Source organism: Panthera onca, chromosome B3 (assembly GCF_046562875.1).
Source record: "Panthera onca isolate mPanOnc1 chromosome B3, mPanOnc1 haplotype 2, whole genome shotgun sequence".
NCBI classification, from domain to species: Eukaryota; Metazoa; Chordata; class Mammalia; order Carnivora; family Felidae; genus Panthera; species Panthera onca.
In genome coordinates this window covers 23,871,822-23,884,805 of record NC_138344.1, presented here as the reverse complement: position 1 = coordinate 23,884,805, position 12,984 = coordinate 23,871,822, and the positions used below count along the sequence as shown (strand labels likewise).

General features: G+C 70.6%; 1 long non-coding RNA gene and 5 other non-coding genes across 13 annotated transcripts in view; all 6 read right to left on the bottom strand.

The window, feature by feature from the left end:
- LOC132668825 (uncharacterized) overlaps positions 1 to 1,554 on the bottom strand; it is a 30,987-nt gene extending 29,433 nt beyond the window's left edge. For 7 of the 8 annotated variants that reach the window (XR_013556385.2, XR_013556381.2, XR_013556386.2 and 4 more), the window contains exon 1: positions 1,424 to 1,554. This is a non-coding gene — a long non-coding RNA (uncharacterized LOC132668825). Of the gene's footprint in view, positions 1 to 1,054; positions 1,170 to 1,423 lie in introns of those variants that run through there. The other variant, XR_013556384.2, reaches the window with a different exon arrangement.
- LOC132676703 (small nucleolar RNA SNORD116) lies at positions 1,079 to 1,172 on the bottom strand. Its single transcript, XR_009609087.1, has one exon. It is a non-coding gene; the product is annotated as a small nucleolar RNA SNORD116 (small nucleolar RNA).
- A 2,358-nt stretch (positions 1,555 to 3,912) lies between the features above and the next one.
- LOC145715586 (small nucleolar RNA SNORD116) lies at positions 3,913 to 4,006 on the bottom strand. Its single transcript, XR_014137870.1, has one exon. It is a non-coding gene; the product is annotated as a small nucleolar RNA SNORD116 (small nucleolar RNA).
- A 2,741-nt stretch (positions 4,007 to 6,747) lies between these two features.
- On the bottom strand, positions 6,748 to 6,841 carry LOC145715585 (small nucleolar RNA SNORD116). The gene has a single exon (XR_014137869.1). It is a non-coding gene; the product is annotated as a small nucleolar RNA SNORD116 (small nucleolar RNA).
- Positions 6,842 to 9,581: 2,740 nt separating this feature from the next.
- Positions 9,582 to 9,675, bottom strand: LOC145715584 (small nucleolar RNA SNORD116). Its single transcript, XR_014137868.1, has one exon. It is a non-coding gene; the product is annotated as a small nucleolar RNA SNORD116 (small nucleolar RNA).
- A 2,740-nt stretch (positions 9,676 to 12,415) lies between these two features.
- Positions 12,416 to 12,509, bottom strand: LOC144616761 (small nucleolar RNA SNORD116). The gene has a single exon (XR_013556511.1). It is a non-coding gene; the product is annotated as a small nucleolar RNA SNORD116 (small nucleolar RNA).
- Between the last annotated feature and the right edge of the window lie 475 nt (positions 12,510 to 12,984).

The window sequence follows — 12,984 nt, the reverse complement described above, 5'->3', positions numbered from 1 at the left end:
GAGTAACACTGTCATGTCAGCAGCACCATGACAAAGGAGACATTGTCACAAAGGCAGGACTGACCAGAGATAGGTCTTCATCCAATGCCATGCTTACACTCATGAAGAACACCACCAATGAAAGCAGATCTTTAAGGGACAAAGGGATAGGAGAGCACACAACAGAAGGACTACAGTACAAAAATCATGCACACTGAAGCCTGGACTTTGAGCCACGGTTTGCCATCCAAATCAAAAGCCAGATATCAGTCAGGAAACAAGGAAGGAACTGGGAACAAAATGTGACACTAGGGAAGAGAACGCAGACAGAATTACCAAGAATGTGGCACCCTGCTTTCCCTAAAATTACTATCCGGGAAAAGGGCAGAACAAAAACTTGACAGGACACTGAGGCATTAAGAAGATAGTCAGAGACACATTGGGTGAGAAAACTGAAAGAGATTCACAAGAAGATCCCAACAACAAAAAGGTCTAAAGATGTGTTCCACAACCAACACAAAAACTGTTCCACGTACTTGAGTGAGAGAAAGGGCTCGTGTCCAGGGATGGCCGCCGCCTCGGGCTGGGGCTCCCGCGCCCCCCACGGCCCGCCAGGCTTGCCTCGCCCGGCCCCTCAACACACACCGCCGCGCGCTTAGGCCCGCACAGCCCTCCGGGCCCTCGCAGGCCCCAGCCCTCGACTCCCAAGGGCCGGTGCCACAAGACACGCCGGTGAAGTCCTAGGCCTTGGGGGGGACCAGCCGCCCCACTCGACCCCAGTCGCCAGCCACTGCCCGCGGGCCCTGCCAGCCAGGTCCCTGCCCCCGGCTCCCAGGGCCCGTGCCACAGACACGCCTTTGAAGTCCTAGGCCTTGGGCACCAGCTGCCCCACTCGACCTCAGATGCCGCTCATTGCCCTCAGGCTCCTTGCGTGCGAGCCGTGGAAAGCCCGCGAAGGTGGGGAAACGGCTCCCTGACCCGGAGACACCCCGCGAGCCTCTCCCAGGCGCAGGCCGCGGGTGCCGCTGCTTGCAGGGGTGTGACCAATGGGAAGCCTGCTGTCCCTGACGCTTACCTTCCCTGGGGCGGGCAACGTGCTGGACCTCAGTTTCGATGAGAACGACGGGAGGGAGTTCTCACTCATTTTGTTCAGCTTTTCCAAGGAATGCTGTTGAGGGAGTCATCATCGATCCGAGCACATTCTGGGCGGCCTGGCCGGCTGACCCAGGCGGGCCGGGTGGCTCAGCGGGGCAAGCCGAGGGACTCAGGGTCCTCCCGGTGCCCGGGCCGTGCAGAGCCACGCCCACTGAGCCAGAGGAACGGACAGGCCCCTCTGGGAGCAAAACCCCACGTGCCCAGCGGGCCACCTGCACTAGCGGCCTCTCGGGCAGCCCCGGGAAAGCCTAAAGCCAGGGGCACGAGCTGACACCCAGGGAAGGCTTACCGTCTGGACGCTCCCGTCAGCAAGGTGCCCGTTCCGGGCCACGCTTCTTCCGGCCGTACCGCAAACCACAGGCACTCGGGGGCCAGGGAGGCCTTCGTGTCTCGGCCGACCGCGAGCCTGGCGTGGCCACTGCACCTGAGAAAGGGGGAGCAATCGCCCGCGGGCGTCACCAAGGTACCCGGGGGCTCCGCTCGCCACGCCGGGCAGAACGAATCCGCGACCACGCCTTGCGTCCGTCTGCCTGTCCTGTCCCTCGGCCCCCTGGGGCTGCCTGCGGACGGGCAACAAGCCACGGGCGCAGGGCACTGTGGGAGCGGGAGCGCGTGCCTCTTCGTGCGCACGGAGGCTCGTGTGTGCTGGGAGGCTGGGCTAGGGGCTGTAGGGGGCTGCTGAGCCGGGCGGCCTGGGTCCCTGCAAGAGCACGCGTGCCTGGGGCGCAGGTCCTGGCCCCGGCGTCGCGTCAGGCGACTGGCACAGGCCCGGTGGCCTTGCACACCAGGGAGCCGTGCTGGACGCCTCTGGGCCGCGGACGCGGGCCAGGCCCTGGCCCTCCCAAACACTCTCTGGCCACGCGGTGCCCACCGACCTCCACACGCATCCGTTCCCGCCGCTGCCCACCCTTTCCACGTGCACCGTGGAAGCCAGCACTGGATGGAACCTCAGGGGTCCCAGGAAAACCCAAAACCTGCCCCCAGGGAGTCTGGCCGCCCTGGCCCGCAGGCTACGGGGCAGGGGACGAGGCAGCGCCCTCCCAGGCGGCCACGGGACAAACGGTGCCCCCACCTCTCCACTCCGCCAGAATGGCCGGGGCGGCTAGGCTGCCCGGGCCCGGCCCCCAACTGACGCCGGCGCCAAAGCCCACCGAGCCGCGTGCGCGTTCCCTACCAGGGAGTCGGCGAGGCCACGGCCACGGGGCGCCAGGGCCCCGGCCCGCAAGGGAACGAGCATTCCCTGGGCTGCCCGCTCCGTGGGAGTGTGTTCCCACCTGCATGGAAATTCCCTCCCGCCAGCTCTGCCAGATGGACCGGGCCGCCGACGGCCGGAAGCTGCAGGGAGGGCAGCCGCAGACAGGCTTTGACCTTTGCAAGGATGCGGCCCGCGGCAGGCGACGTGGCCCCTGCCCACGGCCCAGGAACACGCGCGTGGCCCTCACAGGGAACACGAGGGCTGCAGCCCCGCAGGCCAGGGCCACAGCGAGAGGAGATCACGTCGCCCTCGCCACGGGAGACGGACCTCTGCCAAGCGGCCCGCGGGGCCGAGGCACCGCGCCTGGCCTCAGGGATCGCAGGCCCGCGCCTGCCTGCCAGGTCACCGCAGAGGAACCTGCGGCCCACCCGAGGGGACGGGAGGCACACCGTGCCCGACTGCAAGGGGCAGTCCCTCCCGGGGTGTCTACTTTGGCCCCACCAGCTCCGTGCCCGAGGAGACAACGCCTCCGTGGCAGGCCCGGGCGGGGGCTGGGGGGCAGCCTCTTTGGCCGGGGCCCTGTTGAGGGCCCCTGTTGAAAGGCCACCACCCCTGGCGCCCTTCCTCCGGAGACCAGCGGCCAGGAGGGCCCTGAGGAGGGGGACCGCCGTGCCACACCGCTGCACCCTGAAGCCGGCCCTGGGAGCCACTGACTTTGCCATCCACGGGAGGAGGCCGCAGGACTCCGCGTAACCCACGACGGACGCGGGGACGCCACGAGACACCAGGGCTGAGCAGGCCCGGGCACTCCCCCAGGGCGCGGTCCCCTCTGGACCGTGCCGTTCCCGTTCAGGCCTTCGGCCGGCACGGCATGCCGACTTCACCCTGGGCCCGAAGCGCCGGCGCCACTTGCCGCCTTGCGTGGCCGCCGGGCAGGGCCGATGGTTCCAACCTGGCCGGTGCCGCAGCCCGGCCTCTTGCCCTGGCCCAGAAGCCCGAGCCAGGGGCCGCTCCACGTACGTCAGTGAGAGAAAGGGCTCGTGTCCAGGGATGGCCGCCGCCTCGGGCTGGGGCTCCCGCGCCCCCCACGGCCCGCCAGGCTTGCCTCGCCCGGCCCCTCAACACACACCGCCGCGCGCTTAGGCCCGCACAGCCCTCCGGGCCCTCGCAGGCCCCAGCCCTCGACTCCCAAGGGCCGGTGCCACAAGACACGCCGGTGAAGTCCTAGGCCTTGGGGGGGACCAGCCGCCCCACTCGACCCCAGTCGCCAGCCACTGCCCGCGGGCCCTGCCAGCCAGGTCCCTGCCCCCGGCTCCCAGGGCCCGTGCCACAGACACGCCTTTGAAGTCCTAGGCCTTGGGCACCAGCTGCCCCACTCGACCTCAGATGCCGCTCATTGCCCTCAGGCTCCTTGCCTGCGAGCCGTGGAAAGCCCGCGAAGGTGGGGAAACGGCTCCCTGACCCGGAGACACCCCGCGAGCCTCTCCCAGGCGCAGGCCGCGGGTGCCGCTGCTTGCAGGGGTGTGACCAATGGGAAGCCTGCTGTCCCTGACGCTTACCTTCCCTGGGGCGGGCAACGTGCTGGACCTCAGTTTCGATGAGAACGACGGGAGGGAGTTCTCACTCATTTTGTTCAGCTTTTCCAAGGAATGCTGTTGAGGGAGTCATCATCGATCCGAGCACATTCTGGGCGGCCTGGCCGGCTGACCCAGGCGGGCCGGGTGGCTCAGCGGGGCAAGCCGAGGGACTCAGGGTCCTCCCGGTGCCCGGGCCGTGCAGAGCCACGCCCACTGAGCCAGAGGAACGGACAGGCCCCTCTGGGAGCAAAACCCCACGTGCCCAGCGGGCCACCTGCACTAGCGGCCTCTCGGGCAGCCCCGGGAAAGCCTAAAGCCAGGGGCACGAGCTGACACCCAGGGAAGGCTTACCGTCTGGACGCTCCCGTCAGCAAGGTGCCCGTTCCGGGCCACGCTTCTTCCGGCCGTACCGCAAACCACAGGCACTCGGGGGCCAGGGAGGCCTTCGTGTCTCGGCCGACCGCGAGCCTGGCGTGGCCACTGCACCTGAGAAAGGGGGAGCAATCGCCCGCGGGCGTCACCAAGGTACCCGGGGGCTCCGCTCGCCACGCCGGGCAGAACGAATCCGCGACCACGCCTTGCGTCCGTCTGCCTGTCCTGTCCCTCGGCCCCCTGGGGCTGCCTGCGGACGGGCAACAAGCCACGGGCGCAGGGCACTGTGGGAGCGGGAGCGCGTGCCTCTTCGTGCGCACGGAGGCTCGTGTGTGCTGGGAGGCTGGGCTAGGGGCTGTAGGGGGCTGCTGAGCCGGGCGGCCTGGGTCCCTGCAAGAGCACGCGTGCCTGGGGCGCAGGTCCTGGCCCCGGCGTCGCGTCAGGCGACTGGCACAGGCCCGGTGGCCTTGCACACCAGGGAGCCGCGCTGGACGCCTCTGGGCCGCGGACGCGGGCCAGGCCCTGGCCCTCCCAAACACTCTCTGGCCACGCGGTGCCCACCGACCTCCACACGCATCCGTTCCCGCCGCTGCCCACCCTTTCCACGTGCACCGTGGAAGCCAGCACTGGATGGAACCTCAGGGGTCCCAGGAAAACCCAAAACCTGCCCCCAGGGAGTCTGGCCGCCCTGGCCCGCAGGCTACGGGGCAGAGGACGAGGCAGCGCCCTCCCAGGCGGCCACGGGACAAACGGTGCCCCCACCTCTCCACTCCGCCAGAATGGCCGGGGCGGCTAGGCTGCCCGGGCCCGGCCCCCAACTGACGCCGGCGCCAAAGCCCACCGAGCCGCGTGCGCGTTCCCTACCAGGGAGTCGGCGAGGCCACGGCCACGGGGCGCCAGGGCCCCGGCCCGCAAGGGAACGAGCATTCCCTGGGCTGCCCGCTCCGTGGGAGTGTGTTCCCACCTGCATGGAAATTCCCTCCCGCCAGCTCTGCCAGATGGACCGGGCCGCCGACGGCCGGAAGCTGCAGGGAGGGCAGCCGCAGACAGGCTTTGACCTTTGCAAGGATGCGGCCCGCGGCAGGAGACGTGGCCCCTGCCCACGGCCCAGGAACACGCGCGTGGCCCTCACAGGGAACACGAGGGCTGCAGCCCCGCAGGCCAGGGCCACAGCGAGAGGAGATCACGTCGCCCTCGCCACGGGAGACGGACCTCTGCCAAGCGGCCCGCGGGGCCGAGGCACCGCGCCTGGCCTCAGGGATCGCAGGCCCGCGCCTGCCTGCCAGGTCACCGCAGAGGAACCTGCGGCCCACCCGAGGGGACGGGAGGCACACCGTGCCCGACTGCAAGGGGCAGTCCCTCCCGGGGTGTCTACTTTGGCCCCACCAGCTCCGTGCCCGAGGAGACAACGCCTCCGTGGCAGGCCCGGGCGGGGGCTGGGGGGCAGCCTCTTTGGCCGGGGCCCTGTTGAGGGCCCCTGTTGAAAGGCCACCACCCCTGGCGCCCTTCCTCCGGAGACCAGCGGCCAGGAGGGCCCTGAGGAGGGGGACCGCCGTGCCACACCGCTGCACCCTGAAGCCGGCCCTGGGAGCCACTGACTTTGCCATCCACGGGAGGAGGCCGCAGGACTCCGCGTAACCCACGACGGACGCGGGGACGCCACGAGACACCAGGGCTGAGCAGGCCCGGGCACTCCCCCAGGGCGCGGTCCCCTCTGGACCGTGCCGTTCCCGTTCAGGCCTTCGGCCGGCACGGCATGCCGACTTCACCCTGGGCCCGAAGCGCCGGCGCCACTTGCCGCCTTGCGTGGCCGCCGGGCAGGGCCGATGGTTCCAACCTGGCCGGTGCCGCAGCCCGGCCTCTTGCCCTGGCCCAGAAGCCCGAGCCAGGGGCCGCTCCACGTACGTCAGTGAGAGAAAGGGCTCGTGTCCAGGGATGGCCGCCGCCTCGGGCTGGGGCTCCCGCGCCCCCCACGGCCCGCCAGGCTTGCCTCGCCCGGCCCCTCAACACACACCGCCGCGCGCTTAGGCCCGCACAGCCCTCCGGGCCCTCGCAGGCCCCAGCCCTCGACTCCCAAGGGCCGGTGCCACAAGACACGCCGGTGAAGTCCTAGGCCTTGGGGGGGGACCAGCCGCCCCACTCGACCCCAGTCGCCAGCCACTGCCCGCGGGCCCTGCCAGCCAGGTCCCTGCCCCCGGCTCCCAGGGCCCGTGCCACAGACACGCCTTTGAAGTCCTAGGCCTTGGGCACCAGCTGCCCCACTCGACCTCAGATGCCGCTCATTGCCCTCAGGCTCCTTGCCTGCGAGCCGTGGAAAGCCCGCGAAGGTGGGGAAACGGCTCCCTGACCCGGAGACACCCCGCGAGCCTCTCCCAGGCGCAGGCCGCGGGTGCCGCTGCTTGCAGGGGTGTGACCAATGGGAAGCCTGCTGTCCCTGACGCTTACCTTCCCTGGGGCGGGCAACGTGCTGGACCTCAGTTTCGATGAGAACGACGGGAGGGAGTTCTCACTCATTTTGTTCAGCTTTTCCAAGGAATGCTGTTGAGGGAGTCATCATCGATCCGAGCACATTCTGGGCGGCCTGGCCGGCTGACCCAGGCGGGCCGGGTGGCTCAGCGGGGCAAGCCGAGGGACTCAGGGTCCTCCCGGTGCCCGGGCCGTGCAGAGCCACGCCCACTGAGCCAGAGGAACGGACAGGCCCCTCTGGGAGCAAAACCCCACGTGCCCAGCGGGCCACCTGCACTAGCGGCCTCTCGGGCAGCCCCGGGAAAGCCTAAAGCCAGGGGCACGAGCTGACACCCAGGGAAGGCTTACCGTCTGGACGCTCCCGTCAGCAAGGTGCCCGTTCCGGGCCACGCTTCTTCCGGCCGTACCGCAAACCACAGGCACTCGGGGGCCAGGGAGGCCTTCGTGTCTCGGCCGACCGCGAGCCTGGCGTGGCCACTGCACCTGAGAAAGGGGGAGCAATCGCCCGCGGGCGTCACCAAGGTACCCGGGGGCTCCGCTCGCCACGCCGGGCAGAACGAATCCGCGACCACGCCTTGCGTCCGTCTGCCTGTCCTGTCCCTCGGCCCCCTGGGGCTGCCTGCGGACGGGCAACAAGCCACGGGCGCAGGGCACTGTGGGAGCGGGAGCGCGTGCCTCTTCGTGCGCACGGAGGCTCCTGTGTGCTGGGAGGCTGGGCTAGGGGCTGTAGGGGGCTGCTGAGCCGGGCGGCCTGGGTCCCTGCAAGAGCACGCGTGCCTGGGGCGCAGGTCCTGGCCCCGGCGTCGCGTCAGGCGACTGGCACAGGCCCGGTGGCCTTGCACACCAGGGAGCCGCGCTGGACGCCTCTGGGCCGCGGACGCGGGCCAGGCCCTGGCCCTCCCAAACACTCTCTGGCCACGCGGTGCCCACCGACCTCCACACGCATCCGTTCCCGCCGCTGCCCACCCTTTCCACGTGCACCGTGGAAGCCAGCACTGGATGGAACCTCAGGGGTCCCAGGAAAACCCAAAACCTGCCCCCAGGGAGTCTGGCCGCCCTGGCCCGCAGGCTACGGGGCAGAGGACGAGGCAGCGCCCTCCCAGGCGGCCACGGGACAAACGGTGCCCCCACCTCTCCACTCCGCCAGAATGGCCGGGGCGGCTAGGCTGCCCGGGCCCGGCCCCCAACTGACGCCGGCGCCAAAGCCCACCGAGCCGCGTGCGCGTTCCCTACCAGGGAGTCGGCGAGGCCACGGCCACGGGGCGCCAGGGCCCCGGCCCGCAAGGGAACGAGCATTCCCTGGGCTGCCCGCTCCGTGGGAGTGTGTTCCCACCTGCATGGAAATTCCCTCCCGCCAGCTCTGCCAGATGGACCGGGCCGCCGACGGCCGGAAGCTGCAGGGAGGGCAGCCGCAGACAGGCTTTGACCTTTGCAAGGATGCGGCCCGCGGCAGGCGACGTGGCCCCTGCCCACGGCCCAGGAACACGCGCGTGGCCCTCACAGGGAACACGAGGGCTGCAGCCCCGCAGGCCAGGGCCACAGCGAGAGGAGATCACGTCGCCCTCGCCACGGGAGACGGACCTCTGCCAAGCGGCCCGCGGGGCCGAGGCACCGCGCCTGGCCTCAGGGATCGCAGGCCCGCGCCTGCCTGCCAGGTCACCGCAGAGGAACCTGCGGCCCACCCGAGGGGACGGGAGGCACACCGTGCCCGACTGCAAGGGGCAGTCCCTCCCGGGGTGTCTACTTTGGCCCCACCAGCTCCGTGCCCGAGGAGACAACGCCTCCGTGGCAGGCCCGGGCGGGGGCTGGGGGGCAGCCTCTTTGGCCGGGGCCCTGTTGAGGGCCCCTGTTGAAAGGCCACCACCCCTGGCGCCCTTCCTCCGGAGACCAGCGGCCAGGAGGGCCCTGAGGAGGGGGACCGCCGTGCCACACCGCTGCACCCTGAAGCCGGCCCTGGGAGCCACTGACTTTGCCATCCACGGGAGGAGGCCGCAGGACTCCGCGTAACCCACGACGGACGCGGGGACGCCACGAGACACCAGGGCTGAGCAGGCCCGGGCACTCCCCCAGGGCGCGGTCCCCTCTGGACCGTGCCGTTCCCGTTCAGGCCTTCGGCCGGCACGGCATGCCGACTTCACCCTGGGCCCGAAGCGCCGGCGCCACTTGCCGCCTTGCGTGGCCGCCGGGCAGGGCCGATGGTTCCAACCTGGCCGGTGCCGCAGCCCGGCCTCTTGCCCTGGCCCAGAAGCCCGAGCCAGGGGCCGCTCCACGTACGTCAGTGAGAGAAAGGGCTCGTGTCCAGGGATGGCCGCCGCCTCGGGCTGGGGCTCCCGCGCCCCCCACGGCCCGCCAGGCTTGCCTCGCCCGGCCCCTCAACACACACCGCCGCGCGCTTAGGCCCGCACAGCCCTCCGGGCCCTCGCAGGCCCCAGCCCTCGACTCCCAAGGGCCGGTGCCACAAGACACGCCGGTGAAGTCCTAGGCCTTGGGGGGGACCAGCCGCCCCACTCGACCCCAGTCGCCAGCCACTGCCCGCGGGCCCTGCCAGCCAGGTCCCTGCCCCCGGCTCCCAGGGCCCGTGCCACAGACACGCCTTTGAAGTCCTAGGCCTTGGGCACCAGCTGCCCCACTCGACCTCAGATGCCGCTCATTGCCCTCAGGCTCCTTGCCTGCGAGCCGTGGAAAGCCCGCGAAGGTGGGGAAACGGCTCCCTGACCCGGAGACACCCCGCGAGCCTCTCCCAGGCGCAGGCCGCGGGTGCCGCTGCTTGCAGGGGTGTGACCAATGGGAAGCCTGCTGTCCCTGACGCTTACCTTCCCTGGGGCGGGCAACGTGCTGGACCTCAGTTTCGATGAGAACGACGGGAGGGAGTTCTCACTCATTTTGTTCAGCTTTTCCAAGGAATGCTGTTGAGGGAGTCATCATCGATCCGAGCACATTCTGGGCGGCCTGGCCGGCTGACCCAGGCGGGCCGGGTGGCTCAGCGGGGCAAGCCGAGGGACTCAGGGTCCTCCCGGTGCCCGGGCCGTGCAGAGCCACGCCCACTGAGCCAGAGGAACGGACAGGCCCCTCTGGGAGCAAAACCCCACGTGCCCAGCGGGCCACCTGCACTAGCGGCCTCTCGGGCAGCCCCGGGAAAGCCTAAAGCCAGGGGCACGAGCTGACACCCAGGGAAGGCTTACCGTCTGGACGCTCCCGTCAGCAAGGTGCCCGTTCCGGGCCACGCTTCTTCCGGCCGTACCGCAAACCACAGGCACTCGGGGGCCAGGGAGGCCTTCGTGTCTCGGCCGACCGCGAGCCTGGCGTGGCCACTGCACCTGAGAAAGGGGGAGCAATCGCCCGCGGGCGTCACCAAGGTACCCGGGGGCTCCGCTCGCCACGCCGGGCAGAACGAATCCGCGACCACGCCTTGCGTCCGTCTGCCTGTCCTGTCCCTCGGCCCCCTGGGGCTGCCTGCGGACGGGCAACAAGCCACGGGCGCAGGGCACTGTGGGAGCGGGAGCGCGTGCCTCTTCGTGCGCACGGAGGCTCGTGTGTGCTGGGAGGCTGGGCTAGGGGCTGTAGGGGGCTGCTGAGCCGGGCGGCCTGGGTCCCTGCAAGAGCACGCGTGCCTGGGGCGCAGGTCCTGGCCCCGGCGTCGCGTCAGGCGACTGGCACAGGCCCGGTGGCCTTGCACACCAGGGAGCCGCGCTGGACGCCTCTGGGCCGCGGACGCGGGCCAGGCCCTGGCCCTCCCAAACACTCTCTGGCCACGCGGTGCCCACCGACCTCCACACGCATCCGTTCCCGCCGCTGCCCACCCTTTCCACGTGCACCGTGGAAGCCAGCACTGGATGGAACCTCAGGGGTCCCAGGAAAACCCAAAACCTGCCCCCAGGGAGTCTGGCCGCCCTGGCCCGCAGGCTACGGGGCAGAGGACGAGGCAGCGCCCTCCCAGGCGGCCACGGGACAAACGGTGCCCCCACCTCTCCACTCCGCCAGAATGGCCGGGGCGGCTAGGCTGCCCGGGCCCGGCCCCCAACTGACGCCGGCGCCAAAGCCCACCGAGCCGCGTGCGCGTTCCCTACCAGGGAGTCGGCGAGGCCACGGCCACGGGGCGCCAGGGCCCCGGCCCGCAAGGGAACGAGCATTCCCTGGGCTGCCCGCTCCGTGGGAGTGTGTTCCCACCTGCATGGAAATTCCCTCCCGCCAGCTCTGCCAGATGGACCGGGCCGCCGACGGCCGGAAGCTGCAGGGAGGGCAGCCGCAGACAGGCTTTGACCTTTGCAAGGATGCGGCCCGCGGCAGGCGACGTGGCCCCTGCCCACGGCCCAGGAACACGCGCGTGGCCCTCACAGGGAACACGAGGGCTGCAGCCCCGCAGGCCAGGGCCACAGCGAGAGGAGATCACGTCGCCCTCGCCACGGGAGACGGACCTCTGCCAAGCGGCCCGCGGGGCCGAGGCACCGCGCCTGGCCTCAGGGATCGCAGGCCCGCGCCTGCCTGCCAGGTCACCGCAGAGGAACCTGCGGCCCACCCGAGGGGACGGGAGGCACACCGTGCCCGACTGCAAGGGGCAGTCCCTCCCGGGGTGTCTACTTTGGCCCCACCAGCTCCGTGCCCGAGGAGACAACGCCTCCGTGGCAGGCCCGGGCGGGGGCTGGGGGGCAGCCTCTTTGGCCGGGGCCCTGTTGAGGGCCCCTGTTGAAAGGCCACCACCCCTGGCGCCCTTCCTCCGGAGACCAGCGGCCAGGAGGGCCCTGAGGAGGGGGACCGCCGTGCCACACCGCTGCACCCTGAAGCCGGCCCTGGGAGCCACTGACTTTGCCATCCACGGGAGGAGGCCGCAGGACTCCGCGTAACCCACGACGGACGCGGGGACGCCACGAGACACCAGGGCTGAGCAGGCCCGGGCACTCCCCCAGGGCGCGGTCCCCTCTGGACCGTGCCGTTCCCGTTCAGGCCTTCGGCCGGCACGGCATGCCGACTTCACCCTGGGCCCGAAGCGCCGGCGCCACTTGCCGCCTTGCGTGGCCGCCGGGCAGGGCCGATGGTTCCAACCTGGCCGGTGCCGCAGCCCGGCCTCTTGCCCTGGCCCAGAAGCCCGAGCCAGGGGCCGCTCCACGTACGTCAGTGAGAGAAAGGGCTCGTGTCCAGGGATGGCCGCCGCCTCGGGCTGGGGCTCCCGCGCCCCCCACGGCCCGCCAGGCTTGCCTCGCCCGGCCCCTCAACACACACCGCCGCGCGCTTAGGCCCGCACAGCCCTCCGGGCCCTCGCAGGCCCCAGCCCTCGACTCCCAAGGGCCGGTGCCACAAGACACGCCGGTGAAGTCCTAGGCCTTGGGGGGGACCAGCCGCCCCACTCGACCCCAGTCGCCAGCCACTGCCCGCGGGCCCTGCCAGCCAGGTCCCTGCCCCCGGCTCCCAGGGCCCGTGCCACAGACACGCCTTTGAAGTCCTAGGCCTTGGGCACCAGCTGCCCCACTCGACCTCAGATGCCGCTCATTGCCCTCAGGCTCCTTGCCTGCGAGCCGTGGAAAGCCCGCGAAGGTGGGGAAACGGCTCCCTGACCCGGAGACACCCCGCGAGCCTCTCCCAGGCGCAGGCCGCGGGTGCCGCTGCTTGCAGGGGTGTGACCAATGGGAAGCCTGCTGTCCCTGACGCTTACCTTCCCTGGGGCGGGCAACGTGCTGGACCTCAGTTTCGATGAGAACGACGGGAGGGAGTTCTCACTCATTTTGTTCAGCTTTTCCAAGGAATGCTGTTGAGGGAGTCATCATCGATCCGAGCACATTCTGGGCGGCCTGGCCGGCTGACCCAGGCGGGCCGGGTGGCTCAGCGGGGCAAGCCGAGGGACTCAGGGTCCTCCCGGTGCCCGGGCCGTGCAGAGCCACGCCCACTGAGCCAGAGGAACGGACAGGCCCCTCTGGGAGCAAAACCCCACGTGCCCAGCGGGCCACCTGCACTAGCGGCCTCTCGGGCAGCCCCGGGAAAGCCTAAAGCCAGGGGCACGAGCTGACACCCAGGGAAGGCTTACCGTCTGGACGCTCCCGTCAGCAAGGTGCCCGTTCCGGGCCACGCTTCTTCCGGCCGTACCGCAAACCACAGGCACTCGGGGGCCAGGGAGGCCTTCGTGTCTCGGCCGACCGCGAGCCTGGCGTGGCCACTGCACCTGAGAAAGGGGGAGCAATCGCCCGCGGGCGTCACCAAGGTACCCGGGGGCTCCGCTCGCCACGCCGGGCAGAACGAATCCGCGACCAC